Here is a 26,522-nt window from a genome sequence, read left to right as displayed (position 1 = left end):
TAAGCTCTCTTACACTTGGCTAACCGCGCAGTGATGCGGACAGAAAAACCTATATTCAGGAAGTGATCTACACAGCCAGGTCTGAGCCAGTGCAGCTGCACGGGCTGCACAAAAATTAATTAGACAAAGATTACTGTCAAAGTCACTTAGCACTGGCTTGTTTTTTTGGGGTGTAATTAACACCATCAGATGACAGGTACACAGTGCTTGTTTGTACGCCCTTGCAGACTAGTGCTATATCCTGTATGCCTGACCGGAGCTCACTTCAACAACCTCCGAGCTTCATGTCCAAGACCCTCAGGGTGGAGTTTGGGTAGAATGCATAAACAGTCCGGGGGGGAGGGATGCGGGATAACTGCCTGTCTGAAGAGGTCACCAGAACTAGGGGATGTGACGTGGTCATTATTTATAAAGATTTTTTGATTGACAGTACGAAAAGACAAATTCTGAATTTCCTTGTATAGTTTCAGGAAACAAGGAGGTGTGATTGCCGTATTAGTCCACTTGGATATGCAGAAATAAAGTCAATAGAGTACCCTTGTAATGCATCCTACAATTTACCTGTATATTGAGATCTCATTATGCACCATCCTGTTAAAGGGAGCACAGCACCGGAAAGCTCATCACATTTGTATTGAGTTAGTCCAGTTTAAAGGTTTGATGATCTTGATTTCTATGTAGGAAAATTGTAGTTATTAGTTTAATAGCTAAATTAAGAAACAGCAGATCAAGCAGACAGAAGTCCAGCAGATACACTTTGTGGGTATCTTCCAGGAAGGGAAGATGATAAAAAGTGACAGAAATAGAACTAGAGTATTCAGAGGAGATCTCTGCTTTTCTGTGTTATTACATCCTGCTGTTCTCTGCTCCCTGATGAATTTCCCATGCCCTGCAGGTACAGTCATTTAAAAACTGACAGATGGAGTTCTCTTAGGAGAGGCATCAGCCCTTCTCATCCTGTAGGTTCAGCAGGGTGTGGCATAGTTACTGAGCACTGGCATACATGTAATTTACCGTGAGCAATTCTGCCAAAGAAAATTAAAGGTGAGCTCTTCAAAGCTCTGAGAAAAAGGAAAATGAAAATCTCAGAAATTGTCTTTCCAAAACACAAAGGTATGGTGTACATTTTATTAAACACAGTGAGGTACTGTAACTTCCAGAAAATCCACTCCCCTCATTTCTATTGCTTTGTGAAGGTACCATTTTATGAAGACTCTTACAGAGCTCTGTGGAACTGGTGACGTACAAAGCAATCACATGTCCCAGTCAGAGGGCACGGCCAATATGTATGCACTCGTTTCATGGGTAATGTTTGTGCCAGCAAGAGCTCAGGGGTTTGGTTACCAGCTTTCTGCTGCACTGGCCTGATCCACCTTTCTCAAATATTCAAATGCTCATAAAAATAAATAAGTCATTCAGGTTTCCCAGTTTTGACTAAGACTGCAGCATGGGCTAGGCATGCAGAGAGCAATGCTGAAGCTTAGTCATGTAATGGAAGGATACTTAGCTTCCTTGGCATGATCCCAGTGCTTAATCTTGCTTATTTCATGAACCACTTCAGCAATGAGCCGAGTTTCAGTTGCACAGACATCCAGAGAACGTCAGCTTGCTGACAAGAGACCTTGCTGCAGCTGGTTTTCTGCCAGTTTAAAAATTCTGTGGTCTGATTAAGGGGCCGGACTGAGAACCTCAGCTACAGATCAGATATGTTGCAACCTTCCATTAACTTCCTCCAGTGAATTCCAGTGAATTCAAAGCTGGCTGATAGGTGGTGGAATGGATTACAAATTGGTAGAGTGGCAGAAGACAGAGAGCAGTGGTAAATTGGAACCTACTCTGAAGAGAGTTCTAAGTGGAGTGTTTCAAGGTTCTGCTCAATATCTTTGTGAACAATACTGCGAAAGCATTAGAAGGAAATGTTTGTCTTTTTGTGTGTTGACACAGATCTTACTCCTGGGGGAATTCTGCGCAGAAAAAGTGAAAATTCTGCAAACTTTATATTGGTCAAAATAACACAATTTACATGACAGTCTTTAAGTAATTACATTTTAAATTAATACAGAAAAAAAGTTGTTACTTAAAGCTGCAGAATTGTAAATATTTTGAGCAGAATTTCTCTAGAAATTCACTGTAAGAGTGTCCCTTCCACTTGCTCTCCCTACTCCCCTGGCCAGTTTGCCCTCTCAGGCCCCAACTCCTCCACCTGCCAGTATCCCTCCCCTCCACCTCTAGGCTCAACCCTTTCCACTCTATTGCCAGTTCCAGACTTTGACCCCGTTCTCAGTACTGCCCCTCACACAGGCTCCCTCTGTCCCTCCCTCTCTCACACACATGCTCCCTCTCTCTAATACATATACACACACCCTCATACAGGCTCCCTCACATACACAAACCCTTCACACAGGCTAGCACCCTCACATACACACAATCCCTTTTTCATACATACAAGCTCCCAATCTCTCACACACATACACACTCCTTCTCGATCTCCTCATATAGGCTCCCTCTCTCTGAAACCCACATTCAAGCATCCCCCCAGCCCCCCTCTTTTACCTCCCATGCTCTCTCTCACCCTCCTGCTCTGTCACCCTCCCCTCCCCTCACATAGGCTCCCTCTCTGAAACCTACAAGCATCCACCCCCACTCCCCCTCTTACCAACCAAGCTGTCTCTCACCCTCCCCCACACACACATTCTCTCTCACCGGCATCCCCTTCCCCTCATATAGGTTCCCTCTCTCTGAAACCCACACTCAAGCATCCCCCCACCCACCCTCTCTTACCTCCCATGTTCTCTCTCTCACCCTCCTGCTCTCTCTCACCAACCATGCTCTCTGTCACCCTCCCCTCTCTCACACATTCTCTCTCACCGGCATGCTCAGGATGCGCTCCGTTCACGGCGAAGATGAAGGACCGGGCGCGCCATTCGCGCCATTCGCGGCACAACGGGCCTTCCCTTTTTGCCGCAAATGGCACGCCGGGCCTTCATCTTCACCACGAACGGAGCATGTCCTGTGTGCCGCGGGATGCGCTCCGTTCACGGCGAAGATGAAGGCCCAGCGCGCTGTTCGCTGCACACAGGGGCCTTCCTTTTCGCCGTGAACGACACGCTGGGCCTTCTTCTTCGCTGCAAATAGAGCATGTCCTGTGTGCCGTGGGACACACTCCGTTCGCGGTATGCCAGGGTCTCCTCTGCTATTTTCTGCCGTGCTGAGATGCCCCCACTCTCGCGATGGCTGCTGTCGTGCGCTTCCAGTTTTGGAGGGAGGAAATCGGCAAGGCGACAGTGAAAATCTACAGGAAGGGCGACGAGGGAGGAAATCTGTGAGGTGAGAGAGGAAATCTGTGGGAAGGGGGAATTCTGTGCAAATTCTCCATTCCGCAGTAGCGCAGAATTCCCCCAGGAGTAAGATCTGCAACAGGCAGCAAAGCAATGTGACAAGATGGTGGCTAAGGCCAGAGAGTAATCCTGGGAGAATTCAGCACTACTGCAAAGGGCAGAATTTGCGCAGAATTCCTCCCTGCACAGAATTGCAAACTTCTGCACAGAAAATGGCAGAGGAGACCCCGACATGCCGTGAACAGAGCATGCACCGTTCACAGCAAAGATGAAGGCCCCTGCATGCCACGAACAGAGCGCGCACCATTTGCGGCGAAGATGAAGGCCCTGGTGAGAGTGAATGTGTGTAGAGAGGTGTGTGTGCATAAAGAGGAGGGTGTGAGAGAGAGAGGGGGAGGGGGTATGAGAGAGAGCGAGCAGGGGAGAGGGGGAAAAGAGAGAGAGCGGGGGGGGTGAGAGAGCAGGGGGTGAGCAGGAGAGTGTGAGAGAGAGCTGGGGAGGTGAGAGAGCAGGGGGGGTGTGTGAGAGAGAGAACAGGGAGTGTGAGAGAGAGCAGGGGGGACTTGAGTGTGGGTGCCAGAGAGAGGGAGCCTATATGAGGAGATTGTGAAGGAGTGCGTATGTGTGTGAGAGATTGGGAGCTGGTGTGTATGAAAAAGGGATCGTGTGTATGAAAAAGGGATCGCTGGAACCAGGCCCAAGGGGCCCAGCCTGTCACTGTAGTGCATCTTCTAAAAGGAGGACATCATTTGTAGGCCATGGATCAAGACAAGAAGACATCGAAAGGCCCACTCCCAGGCCTAGGACTTGGGCGGGGCCTAATCTAAGCCCAGGCTGAGGTGAAGGAATCCAACCTCAGACTCAGGCCTAGGCCTATGCCTGGGTCTCAGTGAGCAGGACCCAGGCTTGGGCTAAACAGGTCCAGGCCTTGGCAACCGGAAACTGGTGCATCCTCTGGGTGGGGTATGTCATTTGTAATCGATGGATCAAGACAAGAAGATGTTGGAAAGCATACTCCCGTGTGTAGGCCTCAGGCCTGGGCCTAGCCTCAGTCATGCTTCGGCATTGAACCCACATCTAGGTCTCAATGACCAGGACCCAACCTGAACTGGGCCCCAGGACTGGACCCGGGCCTTGGTGTTGGACTCAGGTCTAGGCCTGGGCCTTGGCAACCAGTTCCTGGCCTCATGCCAATATTGGACATAGGCCTGGGCCCAGGAGCATGCCTCAGTAATAGGACAAGACCAGGCCCTAGCATCGGACCCTTGCCTAGGTTTTGGACCTAGGTCTGGGCCTTGACCAAGCCTTAGTATCTGACCCTGGCCCAAGCCTGGGACTCGACGACCAGGACCCAACTTCGGGCTGGGTAGCAGCATCTGGGCCTGGGTCTTGTTGACCAGACCCAGCCTCGGCTGAGCACCAGTGTTGGGTCTTGGCCTCGGCAACAGAGGGGCATTTACACAGAGAGAGAGAAGTATATGGAAATAGTCAAGTCTGGACACAGATGTGGCTGAGAACAGCTTTGTTAATGCATATTAATTATTTTGAACAAATCACAGTAAATTTTAATTTGGAATACCCAACCAGAGTGTCCTGCCTCTTCCAGCCAGTGCACCTACACTTAAGAATCATCAGTAACACACAGGGAAGGGATCTACATGACTAGGGCCTTGAAAATCAGCCTTCCCCTGGGCAAAAGGACTGGTACAACTGGGACGTAGCCACAAGACTGAGTGCGTGGCGCCTGCCCATTTCATACAAAATTAAAACAAAAAACAAGCCAACATCACACAAACAAAGTCTCCCACTGCAGGTTAAGACAGATGATGTTTGACAAACACAGGACATATTTTATTTTCATTTATATCTGAGCTCTGTAACATCTTTAGTTAAGAGCAGTAAGTGTTTGCCAACTCTTCGCTCTAAACAGGAAAGTCACTGCTCAGCGTACAAACAGGAGCTTTCTTCTTAAAATGAGAAAATCAAATCAGGAACATTCTGATTCCTGCTATCAGCCCCCAACATTGATTTATTTATTTGATTTAGATTCCGCTTTTTTCAGAACGGAAGTTGGGACCTTCATTGTCTGTTTTTCTTTTATTTTTCCTGGGAATTTATCAGTGTTTATTATAAGAACAAAAATTAGATAAATCAGGGGGGAAAAATGACTTGTAATTTTTCTGGGTAAATGTCATTTTTATTCTTCTTGTAATAAACACTGATAAATTCTCAGGAAAACTAAAATAAAAACAGAAAACAAAAATTCCTAAAGATAAGATCATTTTTACATTTTTCTTTTACAGAAAAATTTACATTTACAGAAATATTTTACATTTGAATCTTAGTCTTTAGTTTTCTATATGTGCATGTTTTTTTATGCAGTATTATGTACTCATTTTACTGCTGCATTATTTATATGATGTATTTTTATTATTATTATTGTTACTATCCTTAACAGAAGGCTTGGGGGTAGCCTGCACAGGGCAGCAGTGGCTACTACCCTTAAAAAAATAATAATTTAAAAAAATAAAAAATTTGCTGGACAGACTAGATGGATCATTTTAGTCTTTATCTGCTGTCATTCACGACGTTATTATGTTACTATATTGTATTTATTGCTTGATGTAAACCACCTTGGGTTGAATTTGTTTCAAGGAAGGTGATATAAAAGTATAAGATAACATATCATGGTTATTACTCAGGCTGGTTGAAGAAACCCAGAAAAAGGGTGTGTTGGGCTCAGTGCTCCAAATCTTCTTACTTCCTTCTAGCTTTTTAATCAAACTTACAGAAATCATCTTATTCCACAATTTCTTTGTGTTTGAAGAAAAATACTACTTACAAAAACATGGAGTAGCCATGGGGTCCCCTGTTGCTCCTGATGTAGTGAACCTCTTTGTTGCTAAATTTGAGGAATCATTCATATACACATCTCCCTTTTTTGCCAATGTCACGCAGTGGTCAAGATACATTGACGATATCTTCTTCATATGGACTAACACTGAATCCCAGTTACACATTTTTCATGCATGGTTGAATCAATCTCATCTCAATTTGAAATTTACGCTCTCATACCATCAAGAAAGCATTTCTTTCTTAGATATTTATATACATAAACACAGGTCCGTGTTACAAACCACATTGTACAGAAAACCAACTGGTAGGAACAATCTATTATGATTTGACAGTCACCATCCACACCGGTTTAAAGAAGGCCTCCCTGTAGGCCAATATTTCCGGATTTGAAGGATTTGTTCTGATAAAGAAGAGTTCCATCGCCAAGCCACCAGATTGAAATTGCGATTTCAGGAGAGAGGATATTCCACACATACAAAAGAGCTACATTTTCTGACAGAGAATCCTTATGACAATATAGACAAAAACCCATCACACCCAATCTGATTTGTGTGTTACAGCACTCTCAACTCACAGAACAAATAAGACAAATATTACTTAAGTATTGGCAAGTACTTAGTCCCCACTCTGTGTTCCAAGAAGTACCTAGGTTTGCTTATTCCAGAGGACTTAACATAAAACAACATGTTGTGAGAGCAGTATCGTCAGATCCTAAAGCCAACACTGGGACGGGACAATCGATATGTGGCAAATGCACTTTTTGTTCTGAAGCCCAGCAAGGCTCGGTTTGGCAACATCCTCTCACTGGATATAGAGTGAGACGGTCCAATGATGTCAATTGTAACACTGACCATGTTGTTTATGTACTCCAGGGTCTGTGTCCCAAAATTTATATAGGGTGCACTAAACGCAAAATCAGGACACGCCTCACTGAGCATAAGTGCCGCATTAATAATAAAGATGTTAAGGCACCTATAGTTCAGCACTGTATCGATAAAGCACACACTTTTGAGAACTTGCAATGGGCTATTATTGAACATGTCCCCATGTTGTGGAGAGGAGGTGATACAGCCTCCACTTTAAATTACAAAGAGTATGCATGGATCTACCAGCTTTAGAACCATCGGGGCTCAACGACAAAATTGAATGGTTCTCTTTGATATGAGACAGTCCATTTGTACAACACAGATTGCATATTCCTTGGTCTATTTCAGGGGATGGCTTCCCCAGCCAGAGACGCCGTACTACATCACTTCCAGTTGTCAAATTTGACAGCAGGAGGGATTCCCTTAAAAATGGCGCTTCTCTCAGCGTTTTCGCGCCAGTACAGGGTTTTGAATCTCTCTCGCGCTGGTAGCCGTTGGCACCTCAAATTGTAAATACTGATAGTTTTTTCAAGAAACAGCGCCCTCCCTTGTTAGAGCATTATATGAGACCTTGTTTCTTTTTAAATTCAAATGTTGTTTTCAGCACGAGCAATAGCCAATTGCACCACTAAATACGTGTTGTCAGTAGACAGCCATCTTTCCGCTTCTGGCACTTCAACAACACAAGTATGTGTCTCTTCCATTTCACAATAGCCATATAATTTAATTGTGGATACAACATTTAAAGGATGTTCTCATCTTTATATTGTGCAGACCGTCCACCTATCGACCACCAACATTAACGCCGAGTCCTTGAAGAAGGGGTTTACATGCTCCGAAACACTGCGATGTCGGTGGCTGTATTAATCTATGAGAGTGGATTTAAATCAAGATAAGTGTGACATACAGATAGCTTCTTTGGAAGAATTCCACACAACAACACAATATTATCAAGTCACCTAATGATTATAAAGCCTTTCAATTTGTGGGGGCTTATCAGCACGATAACCAGCATTTTGGTATCGTATGAAGGTTGACTTGTTCATCTAATGAGAATTCCTACTATAGCAAGTTTAATATATATCTGTTTATAATACATGCTATATATTTGGGTCTTGTTTTGAAGTATATTTTCAATATATTATAAAGCATTTAGGAGTTTCAAATTTGTAGCTGCTTATAAAGTTGTGTGTCTATGCATGTGCTTAAAGACAGTGCTCTCTGTGCAAACATAGAAAGAGTCCCTTGGCACAGCGATACGGCCCTTCTTAAAAACACCAAGACCGACCCGATAGGCCTACAGTAGAGATGTGAATCGTGTGATCGATCGTCTTAACGATTGGTTTCGGCTGGGAGGGGGAGGGAATCGGATCGTCGCCGTTTGGGTTTTTTAAATATCGTGAAAATCGTGTAAATCGAAAACCGGCACACTAAAACATCCCTAAAACCCACCCCGGCCCTTTAAAATAAATCCCCCACCCTCCCGAACCCCCGCAAAATGCCTTAAATTACCTGGGGTCCAGAGGAAGGGTCCCGGTGTGATCTTTTACTCTCGGACCTCCGGTGCTTGTAGAAATGGCGCCAGCGCTACCTTTGCCTTGTCATATGACAGGTGAAAGGTAGCGCCGGCGCCATTTTCTTTTTTGTCCCCCGAGGTCAGGAGCGTAGGAGATCGCTCCCGGACCCCCGCTGGACCCCCAGGAACTTTTGGCCAGCTTGGAGGGGCCTCCTGACCCCCACAAGACTTGCCAAAAGTCCAGCGGGGGTCCGTGAGTGATCTCCTGCCGCGAATCGTTTTTCCGTACGGAAAATGGCGCCGGCCATGGGGGTCATTTTCCGTGCCATTTTCCGTACGGAAAAACGATTCGCGGCAGGAGATCGCTCCCGGACCCCCGCTGGACCCCCAGGGACTTTTGGCCAGCTTGGGGGGGCCTCCTGACCCCCACAAGACTTGCCAAAAGTCCAGCGGGGGTCCGGAACGACCTCCTGCAGTCGAATCGTGTTGTCTACGGCCGGCGCCATTTTGCGCAAGCGGCGCAAAATGGCGCCGGCCGTAGACAACACGATTCGACTGCAGGAGGTCGTTCCGGACCCCCGCTGGACTTTTGGCAAGTCTTGTGGGGGTCAGGAGGCCCCCCCAAGCTGGCCAAAAGTCCCTGGGGGTCCAGCGGGGGTCCGGGAGCGATCTCCTGCCGCGAATCGTTTTTCCGTACGGAAAAACCAAAGGTAGCGCCGGCGCCATTTCTACAAGCACCGGAGGTCCGAGAGTAAAAGATCACACCGGGACCCTTCCTCTGGACCCCAGGTAATTTAAGGCATTTTGGGGGGGTTCGGGAGGGTGGGGGATTTATTTTAAAGGGTCGGGGTGGGTTTTAGCGTTGTTTTAGTGTGCCGGTTTTCCCGCCCTCCCCCTTCCCCTGATTTACGATTTTTTGACGATAAATCGGGGGAATTGTTATTGTATCGCGGCTCTAACGATTTTTGACGATTTAAAATATATCGGACGATATTTTAAATCGTCAAAAAACGATTCACATCCCTAGCCTACAGTGCTCTACAGCAAGATGCACAACACTGGCTGCTAGTGTTACTCACACCTTAGCTTTCTCATAGCTAAAAATAATACCCAAAATGTTCACAAACATATGATGAGGCTCTGAGACTTCAACAACCCCCTGGAGATTCATCTCTGCTGGTATTCAGTGTATACTGCTTGAACATTATTAAAAAAAAAGAAATCCTGACCAACATATGTTTTGTTTAAACTCTTTGTTTGGTTAATTCTACAATTTCCTGGATGACTCAGATTCTCCTAATATGAATTGGCAAACTACATAGCTGAAAAGGGCCCAAGTACAGAAGAGTAACAAACAATACTAAGAGGTCTTCATATCCAGGACACCGAAAATATAAGTGACCCAGAGAAGGCTCCCAACCACTGAGAAAATCTGTGCCAGAGATTTAAGAGCAAATTCAAAACTCCCAGATAACCCTATCACACTTTCTTGCTTCCTTTTCACCCTCTTCCTGACATTGTATACATCCAACAAAGATGAAACATCACCTAAGATTGTATTATAATGTGTCCACTGTATCCTGGAAAGAAAGACATTCTCATCTCCTTTAATGCTTATTACTGAATGTCCCCATGTACAGAAGTGAGCAATTTTGCTGAACACTGAATGATACAACCAATGCTGTACATGAAGCTCAAGGATGAGTATCATAGTTGCACAAGTCACTAATGCTTTATGGAATTGCATGATGCTGCTTTCCTCCACCCTACCCCTCTATCAATAACCTCAACCCTGGCATGAAACAACCACCCCTCTCTAGAGAGATAGAGATTTCATCCAATACCTTCCCAAATCTGGGCCTCTCCTATGCACTGAATGGCAGCTCGCTGGAAGAGTTCTTTGTTTAGAGTCCAGAGGTTAGGACAGGGGTCGCCAAACCCACAACTCAGTCTGGCTTTCAGGATTTCTAAACAATGGATGCAGTGCATGGAAACAGAACTCATGCATATTCGTTGTGTAAATCTTCAAAGCTCAACTGGGTTGCAGAGTCCTCAAGGACTGAGTTTGGGGACTCCTGAGTTAGATGGTCAAATGCCAAGATCCCCAAGCTGGCATGCTAAAGAGTGCTGCATAACACGGACACCCCCACAACAAAGCCACAGCAAATCCCAAACGTCTGTGTTACCCACAAATGTTTATTAATACATACGAAGCTTTGAAGCCCAATATCCCTAGGATAAAAGCTTGTGACGGGCCTGCCTAAACCCCACTAAGTTATCCTGGCTCAGTCCAGCTGACCCAGACTAGTCACATGGCATAGGATGCCACCACCCTCCTGATGAAATTATTTTGCAGGTGTTTCATTGGCCTTATTCCTTTCAGTTAAAAAGGATCAAACAAATGGATGAAAGCGATCATCTGACTTTAACTGAGATTAACAGAACTTGCAACAAAGGGCTCAGAAACAAACTGTGATAGTGCAAGAGCAAACAAAAGGCACCCTCTGGCTAAATCTTAAGGTACAAGGTAGCTAATGACTTGAGTTCCAAGAAGTCCCTTTTAAAAACGTTGGTATTACGGTGTCCAATGAGGATCAAAAATAAACTATATCCCATACCCAGAGAAAATCAAACTACTACCAAAATTTCAGAGACAGCTACCCAATGGCACTTTCAAATCCTGAAGGAAAAGACATTTTTTCCAATTTTACCACGTCTACCTATGTGGATAGCATAAAGTACCCTTGAATGATTTCTGTCATATTATTGAAGACTGATCAATGTGTTTGATACATACCAGTTTATAAACTGTTGCTAACTGGCTGAATAAATCTTTAGATTAACCATAAAATGGTCCGTCCATGATGCCCCTGGAAACTAGCTCTGGGTTCCATTAGGCATACTCTGACATAAATAAATATACCAGACAAAAGGGAACCGAAAGCAGAGTTATGGCTCTCTAACAGGACAACACCTCTAGAGCTATCCAGGCAGCTTCCATTTGTTCCAATCTTCCTTTCAGCTGGTAATGTCTGTCTTCATAACTCTCTGAACGTCACATTAGCATAAAATCTGAACAAGCAATGCCACAGCAGAACTTTGTGTCTGCAAAAAATGTGCGGTAAAGAAAATAAAAAGAAAATCGTTTTTCCTTAAGCACTACAGGCCATCTAAAAAATCCTTTACAGAAGGGCCAATGCCTATCAAGATGCCAAACAAGCTTTTTTATTTCAGTGTAAAGAACTCATGGAAAGAATGCACTAGTAGCTAACCTTGTTTCAGAAAGAAAAAAATGATACAAAATCTTTCAAACAGTGTACAAACTAAATTGTATCAATTTGAGATCCAAACAGCTTTAGATGGTAATGATCACAATGAAAAGCAAGAAGCTCCCCCAGGAAATGCCCCACTACAAGCACTGGGGATGAATTTATTTGGCTCTTTTTTCAGTATTTCAACTAAAGTGTAGCTGCAGGAAATAAAGCCACAGAGTAAGCAATGGAATTTATACGCTGTGACCAGGCAAAAAAAAAAAAAACCAGAGTCTATTTTTATATGTGGTTGACACATAACCTCTGCTCCTTGAGGGCTGCATACCAGTCAAGTTTTCAGGGTATCCCTAATGAAAATGCAAATGAAATTGAAGCAGTGTGCATGCAAATCTACCTTATGCATTTTCATTAGGGAGGGCCTGAAAACCTGACCAGTGTGCAGCCCTCAAGGTCTGGAGGTTTCCCACCCTTGGTCTACATGCAGAGCACAGCCCTTTTGCAGCTGTGTCTTACTGTTTCATGTGTCATCACAAGCAAGCTTGGCTACAAGAGCCTCTGGAGCAGTGGTTCTCAACCCAGTCCTTGGGACACACCTGGCCAGTCAGATTTTCGGGATATGAGGTAGATTCACATACCCAGCCCCCACTGCATGCAAATATATCTCATGCATATTCATTGTAGACATCCTGAAAACCTAATTGATTAGGTGTGTCCCGAGGACCGGGTTGACAATCCCTGCTCTGGAGAGAGAACTATAAGCAGTGACATTCCTGAAACAGTAAGACACATTGACAGTAACCACTGTTAACATATTATAATACATTTGTGGGAATTTTATAATCTAGTTTTATATATTACTTTAAAATATTCTGTCACCAACAGTTACACAGTCCAGCAGTTGTTTCACGTGCACTAGTGTATGTGGCACTCAGAGACAGGAAGGCACATCAACCCATCCTTCTGTCTGGTGATAGACCATGCCAGAGAATAGACAGCAGGCGACAAAATAATCCAGTTATTGTCTGTTAAATCCAGAGTTTTTGATGGTGAATTATTTGTTGAGGAAGAAGATTCATCAAAACTAGCAAAACTCAGCTCCCCTTTCCTCTAGCATAGTGGTTCTCAAACTGGGGTGAGGGGTGTCTGGCCCTCAGCCCAGAATGAATTTCTGAGACACAAAACATTTTGCAGTTCAAAAAGATAATTTTATCCCCGCCTTGAACTTTTTGGAGAGTGGAGCTAAATTTATTACAGAAAAAATAAAGGTGGGGGGACGACAATCCATAAAGTTTAAGAAATGCTTAGAACAAAACTGTTCTGTTCTGTTCTCTATAGTTTCAGAAACAGTAAATTCTTGCATCCATTCAAACACTAAGCAATGCCTACAGAGCAAACGTTTGTACCTTTCACCAAGACACAAAGAGCCATGAAAAGTACTGACCTGTTCCTAGCCTACTGGATATCCTTCAATAGCCCATCTGTATTGAAAGGAAGTGCACCTACCCTTCTCAGGCAGCAAACCTCTGAAGTGCTGGCGTTCCCCATTTTTTGCAGTACTGAAGTTCCAGGCTGCCTCACAGCTCTCTGGAAGTTGTGCGCCTTGTGCTGCTGTCTACACTGGCAGCCAGTGACTCATGCTCTCCCCTGGCAGATGCCAATCCAGCCACAGTAGCCACTAATTTCTGGATGCTCACCCATCACCACATGCATCAAATGGAAGTCACGGAGGGTGCCACCAAGATGTTCAGTGCCACGTTCAATCACGAACTCCACTGTGGTTGCCGTAAACTCCAAAACGATCAGTAATGAAAGAGGAGGTTTTCCCAGCGAGGTCCTCTCCGAGTTATTTATACACAAAAAAGCTGTCTCCCATATGCTTATGTCTGCAATCTGACTCTCATCAGTACACTAGAACCAGACCACAGTAGAGCCATTTCCGGTATTAAGGGATTCTTAAGGAAAGCTGAAATCTTAGGTTGTGATGCCTTCTTTAGGACCAACAGAGGAATGATCATGATGGGTGGAAAAATCATTAGAAAACTGGGCACCAGTCAAAATTTATAGGAGGCAGGACAAAAAAATGTGGTTTTCCTTGTCATCGTTTTTTCTTAATTTTTCAGATTTTCTTCTTTTTTTTTTTTTTGCTCTTTTAGCTTTTTGTTTTGTCTGTTAGATGTTTTTTGTCTTTTTCACCTCCTTGCAAAACTCTCTTTTGTGAGGGCAGGGAACAGTCCAGAGAACAGCAGCTGCCACTCCTCCTGGGCCCAGTTTCTCCCGTCAGACCTGGAGTTGGCCCACTGCAGCAGCTCCTCATGGGTCCAGGTCAGTGGGAGGTGCCAGGCACACATTTTTTTAAGTATCCAGGAATTCTCCATCCGGATATACTGCAATATATTTTGATTCTTCTTCCGAAAGTCAATTAAAAAGCATCCAGTCCCACTAGATTTCCAGGACCAGTTTGGTTACCAGAACTCTCTGCCCCAAGGAAACCAAAGGCACACCACTACAATGCTTTATTTTCTGCAAAGACCTATCTGACAATTACGGAGAGGGCAAACAAAATTTCCAGCCCACTCCAAAATGTTGCACACGTTGAAGTGCTTCCCAAGGGGGGGGGGGGGGGTGGCGGCACTAAAATTGCAGCGCTCTGCTACCTCAGAAGCAGGCTGCTTTTCCATGCTATTCTCCAGAGCTTTAGGGAGTTTGCTCCGGGTGCTGTGCGAATCGCCACACTCCGGCACCTCTCAGCAAGTCACTGCAAAAGCAGGCAGCGCTACCATAGGCTCTGAGCACCCCTGGAGGGCCCACCAGGCAGGAAAGACAGGTGCTCTGGTGTGTGCCTGGCCTCCTACTGTGGAGAAAATGATTTAAAGTGCGTTTGCCCATTGCTTTGGATTTCATATTTACATCCTAGTGCAGTTAAAGGGACTCTTTAATATGACTTCCTTAAGTAAAAGTGCAGAGGATTCATTATGTAACAGGACGTAGCTTCTCTCTTAACAAAAACAAAATCACACCAAACACATCCTGTCTTGGGAACCAGATCTCATGAGTTTTTGTGATGCCCTTGAAAATTACTTGCATCTGGTATCTGTAAATAAGAAGGCTTCATTTACAGGGATTTTCTCTTAATAATCTGCCCAATTCGGCAGCAAGGGTTAAGGTCTTCACTGTGATTTCGGGGGGAGAGCCATCCCCAGCACACAATGGTTATTACTGTCACACTGCATAATGGAGGACATTGTTGCCCTGGAAAATTACATAAGGATCCATATTGTAACAAGGAGGAACCTCACCTCTGCAACTCACAAAAAGTAACTGTTCAGTGTAACAGTTTATTCATCATTGAAAAAACATTGGAAAGAATCAGAACTTGATAAAACCTTCACCAAACTGGGGATATTATCAGAGCACTTCAAGGCTAGAAGGATTATCCCATAGATCAGTGGTTCTCAAGCTTTTTTCTGTCGGGACACACCTGACAGAGGTTCTCACATGCGTGACACACTGACCCAAGATCAACACGGGGCTAAATATAAAAGTACAGTTTGCATCCACAGGAACCCCCCTGACCCACAATAATGGATGTAAAGCAGAATTATGACATTCCCCGTACAACTCACCCTACAGAAAAGATATTCTGGTTCTGGTGTCATCTCAGTAAAAGCAACACAAACTCCTTCTACTTCCAGGCTCAATAGCCCTGCTTATGAAAAGACAGCAGTTTACCACCAATGCATGTCCTCTTGAGAAAACACAACAAATAAGACTGATACAAACGCTTACATGCTATTAAAATACCTCACCTCGGTCACACACACACACAGAACTGACCTAAAATACTCCCAGGATCTGCAGTAATGCACATAAACTAATCCACACACAGTTACACCTGTATTATGGAATATATTCAAACAGGAGCAACCCTGTCTATGAAAAGACAACACTACAAATATTAAATCAGGCCCTAAACACCAATATACTTCCTATTAGGAAAACAGAACTAGTCAAGCAGCTAAAGATCCTCACACAGAAATAATTGTAAAACTATACTAGTAAACAGAATAAATGTTTCTAAACAGCTATGAACAGAATGACATCCAACAATTAAAAACTCATAAAAATTATTACAAATTCTCCAAACACCAATAACATATTTCAAAACAGCAGACACATCACATAATATTCAATAATTAAAATGGTAGTCAATCAAGAAAAATACATTTTAAAAGCCACCTTTACTTACCCCCTCCAGCAGCTCTCCTACTCCTGTCCTTTTCCATGCAGGCCAGTAGCACACACCAGAAGCAGCAGTAGTGGCTGAAGCTCTGTACTCATGGTCCTCTTCCTTAGGTCCCATGACCAGTCTCTCTGTCTCTCACACACACAATTACCAGTCACACCCCAAATGATCAGTTTTTGTCTCTCACACACCAATCATTTCCCAACCAGTCTTTCTCTTATACACACACCAGTCTCCTTCTCGAACAGTCTCTCTCTCTCATGAACGCGCGCGCGCACACACACACAAACACACACACACATACACAGGCTTCTCACTCCCATGCTGTGTCTCACACTGTTGTGCCGTTGGTTCCCGACGCCCTCTCTCCGCCCTCCTTACCTCTTTGGCGCCTCCCTCTTCGTCCGCAGGAAGATTGGCTGCCGCGGTGTCCTTCTGCCGAGGCCCTCCGGCGTCCCCGGACCGACTAGATGCTGCAACCCACCATGTTTCCTGGAGGCCTAGGGGCGCGCACACTGCGCGGCCCCGACTGAAATACCGGCGATGGCGCAAACCTCGGGGGCGTCTCCCTAAGATGACGTCATCCGCGACAGATATATAAGGTCTTAGAAATGTCTAACAGATCGAGTTAGCAAGGAATGACTACGGACTCGCTTCGACTTTCCAAGCTACTCTGCCTCCACGGACTTACCAGGGGTACCCACTCCTCAGGGGCCTCGCTCTCTTCTTTGTTTTTCAGGTGACAGTCTGGAACCGGTACTTGCTACTTGAGGGCCCTCATTCCCAGAGTCACTCGGTACTCTCTTCTGCCTGGAAGTCATCACTGCCAACTACATCAGTGAGTTACCATCGCTCTCTCAGAGCTTTCCCTGGAACCAGGTACTCACTCCTCGAGGGCCTATACTTTCCAGCTCCTGGGCTTCTATGAGACATTGTGTGAGTGTTACCATCGGGTTCAGTACATGAACTCTGCATACCCTGCCTACTCACTATATTTCAGTTTCTCTTCAGCTCAGCCTCCAGGGATCGCTGTTTCAGCTTCTGAGGGACTACAGCCCAGCCGGGCATTCCAGCTCACTACTGCCACCTCTGGTGGTTCAGTATACTGTCTAATAAAAGAACTAGTGTGTGTCTGTCTCCATACTCTGACTGGTGGTCCCTCTTGGGATCTCCCCCCCTGGGGGCGTGGTCATCTGCCGCTGGTCCAAGGATCCACCCACAAACTCTCCTAAATACCAACAGATTGCTAACTTCCTAGCAGTCTGCCAACTCTGAAAACAACACACACACACCCACACACCCAGGTTTCTCACTCCCATGCTCACTCTCTCCACATGCACAGGCTTCTCATTCCCATAATCACTTTCTCTCTCTCTCACACACACACACACGTACCAGTCTCTCTCACTCCTATGCTCACTCTTTCCACATGTACAGGCTTCTTATTCCCATAATCACTTTCTCTCTCATACACAACACTAGTCTCTCTCTCTCTCACACACCAGTCACCTCACCAATCAGTCTCTCTCATGCATACACATATACACAGGCTTCCCACTCCCATGCTCTCTTTCACACACACACCCATTCACCAGGCTTCTTTCTCCCATGCTCTCTCACATACACAAGTTTCTGACTTCCATGCTTTCTCTCTCTCACATACACACACACACACCAATCACCTACCTGACCAATCTCTCAGTATCTCACACACACACCAGTCATCTCCCTGACCAGTCACTTTCATTCACTGTCACATATACACACATATCACCTGACCAGTTTCTCTCAATAGCACACATGCTCTCTATCGAATACATTCTCTCACTTACACACAGACTGGCTGGCTGTCTCTATCTCTCACTTCCTGCCCCCCCCCCCCCCAGAGCACAAATGGTAGCTGCAGCAGCCTCCTCCTCCAGCCCCCACAGGCCAAGAAAGAAGAATCCCATCAGCCACGGGAGGCTAATGCTGCTGTCTCCTTTGCTGATTGCCAGCTGCTTTGGATTATGCTCCAGGCCCACCCTCCTGCTCGGGGCCAATGCTGACGCCACTACTTTTCCATGCAGCATGGCTCTTTCTTCTTCCCGCGCATCCCTCTGCACATCACTTCTTGTTCCGGGCCACAGGGGCAGGTGCAGGAAGAAGAAAAGGCCCAGCCGCAGTTTCCAGCCTCCACTAACACTGCTGCCGTTCCCATCCGGGCTTGAACGAGCTAATAGCCCGGGTGGCAATGGCAGCAGTGGAGGATTGTCTGCCTCTCATTCAGTGAAGGAAGAGGAGGGAAGAGCAGCGGGAGAGACCAGTAGCACGCGACACACCTGCGGGTGCTTGGCGACACACCAGTTGAGAAACGCTGCCATAGATAACCAAATGTAAATGCCCTGCTAGAGGGTCCCAACCTGGTGCAGTTTGGCACTCACTGCTGTACTTTATTTATTTATTTAGAAACTTTTATATACCGGTATTAGTGGGGACATCATACCGGTTTACATTTGAACAAAAAGGCTTGAAAATACATGTTAACAGGGGAAGCGAACTGGGAGGGGGATAACAAGGAGCAGCGTTACTCAAAGGCAAGCAGGGAGGATTTCAAACCTGTTTGCATCTTTGGTTTATTCTGACATATCCATCCTTGCACAGTTGTTCATTTTTAGAAACACCTCTAAAAAATATCCCTGCTTTCAAGTCAAGCTCAACAGACTACAATTAAAAAGTACCTGCAACACTAAAGATCTTTGCATCTGTCTACATAAGTACTTTTATTGCATCACATAAACAGTGGTGTTTAGCATTTTGTCTTAAGCATGTGGAAAAAATGAAAGAAATACAATGTATTACATCAGGAACTGGAATACACATAGAAGAAAAGCAGGATGAGCCTACAGCTAGTTTTTAACTATTTGTTGAGGTGAATAAATGCACCAAAAACCAGGAAGGCAGTATATGCGTCTTATTTAATACTGTTAGGAAAGCATTATCTGAATAAAATTTGAATAAGTCTGGGTGCTGCAAAAGAACATACGGCACCGGGGGCTAAACATTTAACCCCAGGTGCTCACGATCGTTAGCCTCAGGCAGGCAGGCAGGATGTAGCTAGAAGCACATACTGTAAACGCCCTGCCTGAGATACTCAGACAAGACAGCCGGAAAGCTCGCAGTTTTTCAACAAGACAAGCAGGCATGAGATGGAATTGGATTCCACATTCTCTGGGAATCCTGCATGCGTCCCGGCAATTACATTTTTTTGCACAGTAAGCGCTTTGTTATTGACCTCAGTAAGTACAAAACCTATAAAAGAGGGGTTGTTAACCTAGAATTAGCAGCGGAAGACTAAAAAAATGCAAGGAAGATATCTAAGTGTATGTGTGTGTGTTCGGGGGAGGGGGGTGGCAAGTACACAGTACCGGAGGCTTTACAGCAGCCGAGGCGGGGGCAAAAAGTTTGCAGCCTTTTTAGTTGTGAGAGAGCGACTACGTCATTCCTTCCCTTTACAACACTTTATGTCTATATATGGGTTAGTTCAACGTTAAAAATCGCTTCCCCCCCCCCAAAGTGAATCTAGCAATCAATGAAGTAGCTCAGGGAGAAATTCAAATCCCCACGGTGGTGACGCAATTAATTCAATTAATCCTGCATAGAGAAAAACGATAACCGCAAGGTCCAAATGAAAGCGGATTGGTTATAATATAATACAATATAATATAATATAATGTAATGTAATATAATATAATATAAATGCCGATCGGAGGCTTTGCAGTGATTCCCGGAGGGCTACGGGTTAAGCCCATCGCCCGTCTGGATCGCGAGCGCAGTCCGGTGCCGCCGGCCGGGTACAGGAACCGGTAGCGGGATGAGGCGCTATCGGAACCGGAGAAGGAGGGTTAGCGCGGGGGTGGGTGGGGGGCTGCAGCGAGCTCACCTAGCCGAGGAGCTTCCTAGAAAACCCAGCCGATCCCGAGCCCAGGCAGCGCAGATCTGCAGCCCGCTAGGGGGCGGGGAGGGAAGGAGGGGCGCCGCCCTCCCCCCGCCTCGCACGAGATCCTGGGCTCTCCCCCGGCCCCGGGAGGTGCTGCACGCCGGGGAGCGCGTGTACCGAGCCGGGCAGCAGTCCAAGGAGGATCGGGCAGACCTTGGTGCGCAGGAGCGGGCCGTGCGTCCTCTGGACACCTTCTGTAGATCCCCCTGGGGTTTGGAGGGGGAAGCTTTCTGCTCCTTCCTCCCTTTGTTGCTCATAACCTCCATGTGGGTTACCGAATGTTGGAATCAAATGTTGCCCTGTTGATCCCAGGGACGGCTGGATGCTTTGAAATATATTTTAATGGGGCAACTATAAGAAATTATACAGACGTGCCATGGTAAAAATTATCTGATAGGCCTCGTAGATAGTTATTTTCTATTCCTTTCCGTCTCTAGAGATTGCCCAGAGTGGCTTAGCAGCAGAATTAAAAATATATATATATATAATCGCGGGAAGTATGGAAACCCGAAAAGTATTGGACAATAATATTTATGTACTATTGATTTCGGGTTGGTCGAATAAAATATATTAGCTCCAAAAGATACTGTGCTCGGGGTGCAAGGAGAAGTTTTTATTATATATATATATATATATTTTTTTATTTTTTTTTTTTTGCGCCAGTTAAGTTGGGAGGGTGACATTTCTGGAATGTCTGAGTTTCACCATTTGCAGCGGGGTTTTTCACCCACCAGTCCGTGGAGGAGCAGCATCGCCGCGCACCAAGGCCAGCGGCCTCGGAGATTTTTCCTAGCCCTTCCTCCCTGCCTTACGGACCTTTTATTGGGTGGGTCCTTGTTGCCCTACTATTTTAAGGAGTAGTAAGCATGGCAAGGGTGGATCGGGCCTTTGCCACAAGAAAGACGTTAAGGCCCTGCATCTGGCAGAGCTACGTGCGGAGGCCTAAACGTTCATGAGCGGGGTCAGGTGAGACTTGAGTTCAGGGTGTGCCCCTCTCCCAGGCCCCATCTTCCCTAAAGAAGTCAGGGAGAAGGGTCCACTGCAGGGACCGAGAGCTGAGCTCCCTGACTCAGTCTCATGCGGTCTCATTAATATTCATCTTCACTTGTTCCCCTTCCAAGCATTAGGCCTTGGGACCAACTCCGATTGAAAAAAAAAGGTTCATAGGGCAGGGGTATTTTCTTCTGCTAGTGTTGCTGACTGGCAAGGGGTCGGGGGAGAGGGAGGTTTTCTCCTTTTTTTCATGACAAGTTGGTGGCTGACTGGAAGAGGATGAAAAATAAGGATTATTTTTTTCTTTGTTTTTATTAATGACCAACTAGTGGATGGGGGAGAGGGATATACTTTTTTTTTTTAAATAAATGAACAAATGGTGGATTGGGGGAGGAAGACGGATAGGGAAAGTTATTTTTTATCTTTTTTCAGGACGGTGCTGTTGGCTAGGTAGGGGAGGGAAGGGAGTGTTTTTTTTAATTTTTAAATATGCTTAACACAGGCTACAAGGATGAAAGAGGTTTTTTTTTAAATATATCTTTTCAAATGGGAAATGACAGAAAACAATATAACAAATGTGGATGTTTTTATGTGGTTTTAAAATGATGGATGGAGAGGACTCCAAACACCCAGGGAGTATTAACCCATCATACTGTAAATCAGTATTTCTCATTCTTTTGTGTGCCAGGAACTGGCTAGCTACCATCCTTAAATTACATGGCCCAGTTGCAGCACTGATGAGTAGAGGAGGGGGTGAAGGGGTTTCCTAGAAAATTAAAGAGTGGGGTAGGAGGATATATTCCTTCCCCATCTGCTCTTTATTCTCATGGGTGAGCTGGTCTGTGTCATTTTATTATTAGTAGTAAATAGGTGCATTACAAGTACACACATCATAAAAACAGGCATATTGTTAAAACAGAGTATGCACAAACATGAAGACACAGTGTACATGAGAAAACAAAACTATGACATAAATCTGGGGGGAAAAAAACAATGGCACAAGACAAAATTGTTTTCCACTCACAGCCCTAACTTGGGGTGCACCTGCAATAAGTTCTAGAGGGAGCTGCAGCCTTTGACCAAGGACTCTTGCTGCCATGGCTGTACTAGACAAAAAGAGTTGATGGGGATGGTATTTAAAAATGGCCAGAACAACTTCACCAGTTGCAAATGAAGGCTCCGGGTGCCACAGCCCTGCTTGAACTGGAAGCCCAGAGAAATTGATGTGCCAAAAATGAAAGGCCCAGCTGAGAATTTCTTTCAAAATATTTGATTGGTTTCTAAATTGTACTGACTAGCATTTCTGCCCCCAGTTTTAGCAAGATCCTGCTAATCAAACGTTTTCTGAAGAGGTAAGCAGCTGATAAAGTAAGTGGGCACATGGCACATCTGAGTGGGAGGTGTTCTGTGTATGTATCAGGGTGTGTGAAAGGTGTGCAAACAGACTCTGCTGAAATCATTTCAAGACTAATAAATCTGCACTGTGACACTTGCAGAGGCTAGCTGGAGAAATTTAGTTACACTCCAAGACTGAATTGTTTCATGTTATGCATCAAACTTAATCTTGGATTTTTATTTCTTAAACAAAAATACAGACCATGCTTCAAACTAAATTAACAAAGTTAACATCAGATATAGCGATCTGGTTATTTAGCCCTCACTGATACTTGAGAAAGTGAAGTAAGCTACTCCACACTGATGGGAGAGAAGAGAAAGTGAAGAGACTTGGGGGATAAGAATGGAGAAGGACAAATTCCAGGAGGTGTCCAACCTGTGCAGAAAGCAAGGAGACAACCAGGACAACCTGTTCCAACATCTTTTCAAATATTAATATTCTCCACTGGTGTGCTTAAAATAATCTATGAATTTTAAAATGCAGCTGTCTTGTCAGACTATAATGCATCTCCATGTTGTACGAACTATCTTGATCCACCATGAGCAATTTTATTGAATATAGCAGAATGCAAATCTATATAAATAAAAATGTAAATGTTCGTTTGTTCAAAATCTTAAATCTCCGAAAGTTCTTCACCAATTGCTTTGAAATTTTGACACAACATTGCAGTCAAATATGCGCGTGTTTTTATATACCTATATCATATAGATGTCACACCTGTGACAGGTAAAAACATGCTTTTTTGGAAAAACAGCACCATCTGTTGGACATTAAAGCAACACACGCTATCTACAATATAAATGGGCTCTGACCGACGGACCACAAATGCGCAGTAGAGAGCAGCTCTACCGCGCATGTGCGGACCATAGAGCTCTGCACTACATGCTGGGTGTCACAGAGGGGAGGAGAAAAGGGCAGACGAGTCGCCGCTCCGAGAAATGGCTCAGCCTGTTCCTCCGCTGCTGGGGAAGGGGGGAGGGAGTAGGGACTGCCTGGCAGTTACACACACAGGAGGAGGAAAGGGTAAAAGAGTCGCCGAGCCAGTCCGTCCACCGCCGGGGAAGGGGGGAGGGAGTTGGGACGGCCGGAGCAGAACTAATGCGTATTGTGAAATTAAACCAGACTGAACCATGGCAATGCGCTCTGAGAAACGGCTCAGCCTGTTCCTCCACCGCTGGGGAAGGGGGGAGGGAGTAGGGACTGCTGGACAGTTACACACAGGAGGAGGAAAGGGTAAAAGAGTCACCGAGCCAGTCCGTCCACTGCCGGGGAAGGAGGGGAGGGAGTTGGGACGGCCGGAGCAGAGCAAATGCAGTAGAAAGCGGCTGTGAAGAGATCACAAGCAGCTGCAGCCTGTAGCAGCCAAAACGCAAAGAGCTGAACAGAGAACAGCTCGCCCTCCTCCCCGCCCCCTGAGTCCCGCAGATAAGGAGAAGCCAAGTAAATATCCCGCAACTGCGGGGGGGAGGGGGAAGTCAGTGCTGTCAAGCTGCCCGTGGGTCTCAGCCACCACGGGAAGAGTTTACATGGGCATCGCTCCACCCCCACTCCTAGCAAAGCACCATCACGAAAGTGAAAGCATCTAGAAACGGATTGCTTCTCACATGGATAATTATATGTTGCATGTTCTAGAGTCGGTAAACCAATCTCTATATCTGCACAGACAATGGAACAACAACAAATATTGTATACCCACAAGCATTGTGAAATTAAACATATTAAAAATGTGCGCTTTCTCTTTTCTTTCTTTTCCATTTAACCAGACTGAGCCACAGCAACGCGTGGCCAGGTACAGCTAGTGTATTAAATAAATAAATAAATAAACATTGTATATTTCAAATTACTTGTAATTGTAACCTGTTTAGAGCAAAATATTTAGGATTGGTGAGCTATAAATTCACTCAGTAAATAAAACCATAACCTTATTAGGGTAGCACAGCACAGATTCTTTATCATGTAAAGGTGCAGGTTTCCTTTTGAAGAAGCCTCAGTGCTGCAGCCTGTTTTCCCCATTCAAGGGTCCAAACATTTTAGCCTCTGACTACAAATTGAGCACCGATGCAAAAAGTTGAGCATTAAAACTGCGTTGAAATTCAGTGCAGAGTTTCTCAATGCACAAGCTTTTTTTTTTTAATCTCCCAATGCAGTAAGCTAATGGTATGCTAACGCATTGGGACTTAAAAAGTGTGCACAAACCAGAAAATGTGCACGATAAAAAAGCTTTGTGCACAGCAAAATATGATTTGTGCACCGGCAACATGGTTGTATGCACAAATCATGTTTTCTATATATAAAATATGATTTATGTGCACAAAAGCTTTCTGTGCTGAAATAGCTAATGCCATTAGTATGGAATTTCCATGCGAGGACGCAAACCTAAATGCTCATTGTTGTGCGCACATATTCTTTGTGCAAAATTCTTTGCTGCATCCGCAATGAAGTTTCATGCACTTTAGATGAAGAAGATGCTGAAAATGTAGTCATGCGATCTAAGGATTTGTGGACATACTCTGATGCAGCCATTATTGGTGAAATGTGAATCCCGTCATCAAGCTCCTATTATTTAGCTATATGCTACAAGAATCACAAAAGATAAATCTGAATGTTTTCTACTTGGCTCAAAATAGCATGTAAAGTTTTCAGAAAAGAGGGATGAAACATTGTGCAAGGAAAGATAAGGTTTATAAGCACTTTCATGTGGTCAAAATCACTTTTAAGCTTCAGTTAAAACTAGAGAGAGATAAATGACTAGTGATGAGACGAGTGAGATGATGCACCCTGCTAGATGAAGTCTTTTCTCTCCTAAAATTATGTATTTAAATGATAAAACTTGCATCTGATTGAATCTGGTCTTCTTTTTTGTTGGCACAAAAAATGTGCACACAACCGAGGGTTAAACTGTGCGTTGTGCCGAGCGCACTTTCCTGCATCGGCTTCTAAGGATTCTGCCACTGAGCCCCTGGCTGACTTAGTAGGAGGTCCCTGCCGACTGCTTGCTCATCTTCCTTTCCTCATTATCCCACTAGCTCAACAAACAGAGGCCAACAGAAGGAATCCTGTAAGAGAATGGCCCTGAAGAATTTCACTGCTAAAATCCAAACTTTGTTCAGGGCCCAGCTGTCATTTCGGATTTTTAATCTCCTGGATCAACCAAGAGGTATTTGTAGTAATCCAGATCCAATCCCACAGCATATGCATGACCATCACCAAATGCATCTGTTTTTCTATTTCAGGTTCACATTTTCAAAGGAGTTTTATAAAAGAATGAAAAAAATAATCTTGCTGCTGTGGGAATGAATATATTTTCCATGTTAATTATTTGATTTGTTTGAGGCATTAAATGACTAGAAAAATAATATTTTTTATTAATGTTTATAACTGGAGAGCACTGTAAAGCTGTTATGAGTTTACAGGAAATACATTATCACATCACTAAAATAAAACTGAGCTCAAACTCATCTTCCCCAACTGTAATTTATGGAGAAGGTTTATTAGTTTTTCAGAGCATTGAGAATGAGTAACCATTGTAAATAAGCCCTTTGGTGCCACAGTATGAGTGAGTCACTGCCTTTCTTCCTCTGCACAGCATCAGCCATGACAGAAATAAAGCAGCCTTGCTCCGCTAATCAAAATGCAGAAGTTATTCATGCAGGGAAAAGGCTGATGTGGTCTCAAAGCGGGGAAGCCTCCGCCCTGCAAGGCATTCCTAAAACAGTGCATGTTTCAGGAATGCAGACGGCTCTTTCCTTCATTTCCCAGGGCCTTTCATTCAGCTGGCAGCTGGGAACCGGGAACCAAAAGCCTTGGCTTCCAATCTTCTTTTCTCCAGGCTGGCTACCATTTGTAACTTTTCACACTGAAGCTAGTAGAGGTCTGCAACTGTTCACGCAAATCACTTCTCAGAACTCATCCACAACGGAGAGGCTCCGGGTGACTAGAAATTCAGCCACAAAAGTTGTGGATGAGTCTCAGAATGTTTTTGTTAGTGTGAACTCACTCGCTCTGCAGGAGCCACCACCAGAGAGTCATCCTCCTAAGCGAGGCATTCGCCAACCTGAAATGC

General features: G+C 44.9%; 1 protein-coding gene across 1 annotated transcript in view; it reads right to left on the bottom strand.

Moving 5' to 3' along the window:
* GSN (gelsolin) overlaps window positions 1-20,165 on the bottom strand; it is a 93,546-nt gene extending 73,381 nt beyond the window's left edge. Inside the window, exon 1 of the mRNA XM_029611119.1 lies at window positions 20,014-20,165. The gene's annotated coding sequence lies outside the window, so the exon portion shown is untranslated. The remainder of the gene's footprint in view (window positions 1-20,013) is intronic.
* Window positions 20,166-26,522: the final 6,357 nt, after the last annotated feature.

This window comes from Rhinatrema bivittatum, chromosome 8 (assembly GCF_901001135.1).
Source record: "Rhinatrema bivittatum chromosome 8, aRhiBiv1.1, whole genome shotgun sequence".
Taxonomy (NCBI): domain Eukaryota; kingdom Metazoa; phylum Chordata; class Amphibia; order Gymnophiona; family Rhinatrematidae; genus Rhinatrema; species Rhinatrema bivittatum.
The sequence above is the reverse complement of the archived record's forward strand: the minus strand, read 5'-3'. Positions and strand labels throughout refer to the sequence as shown.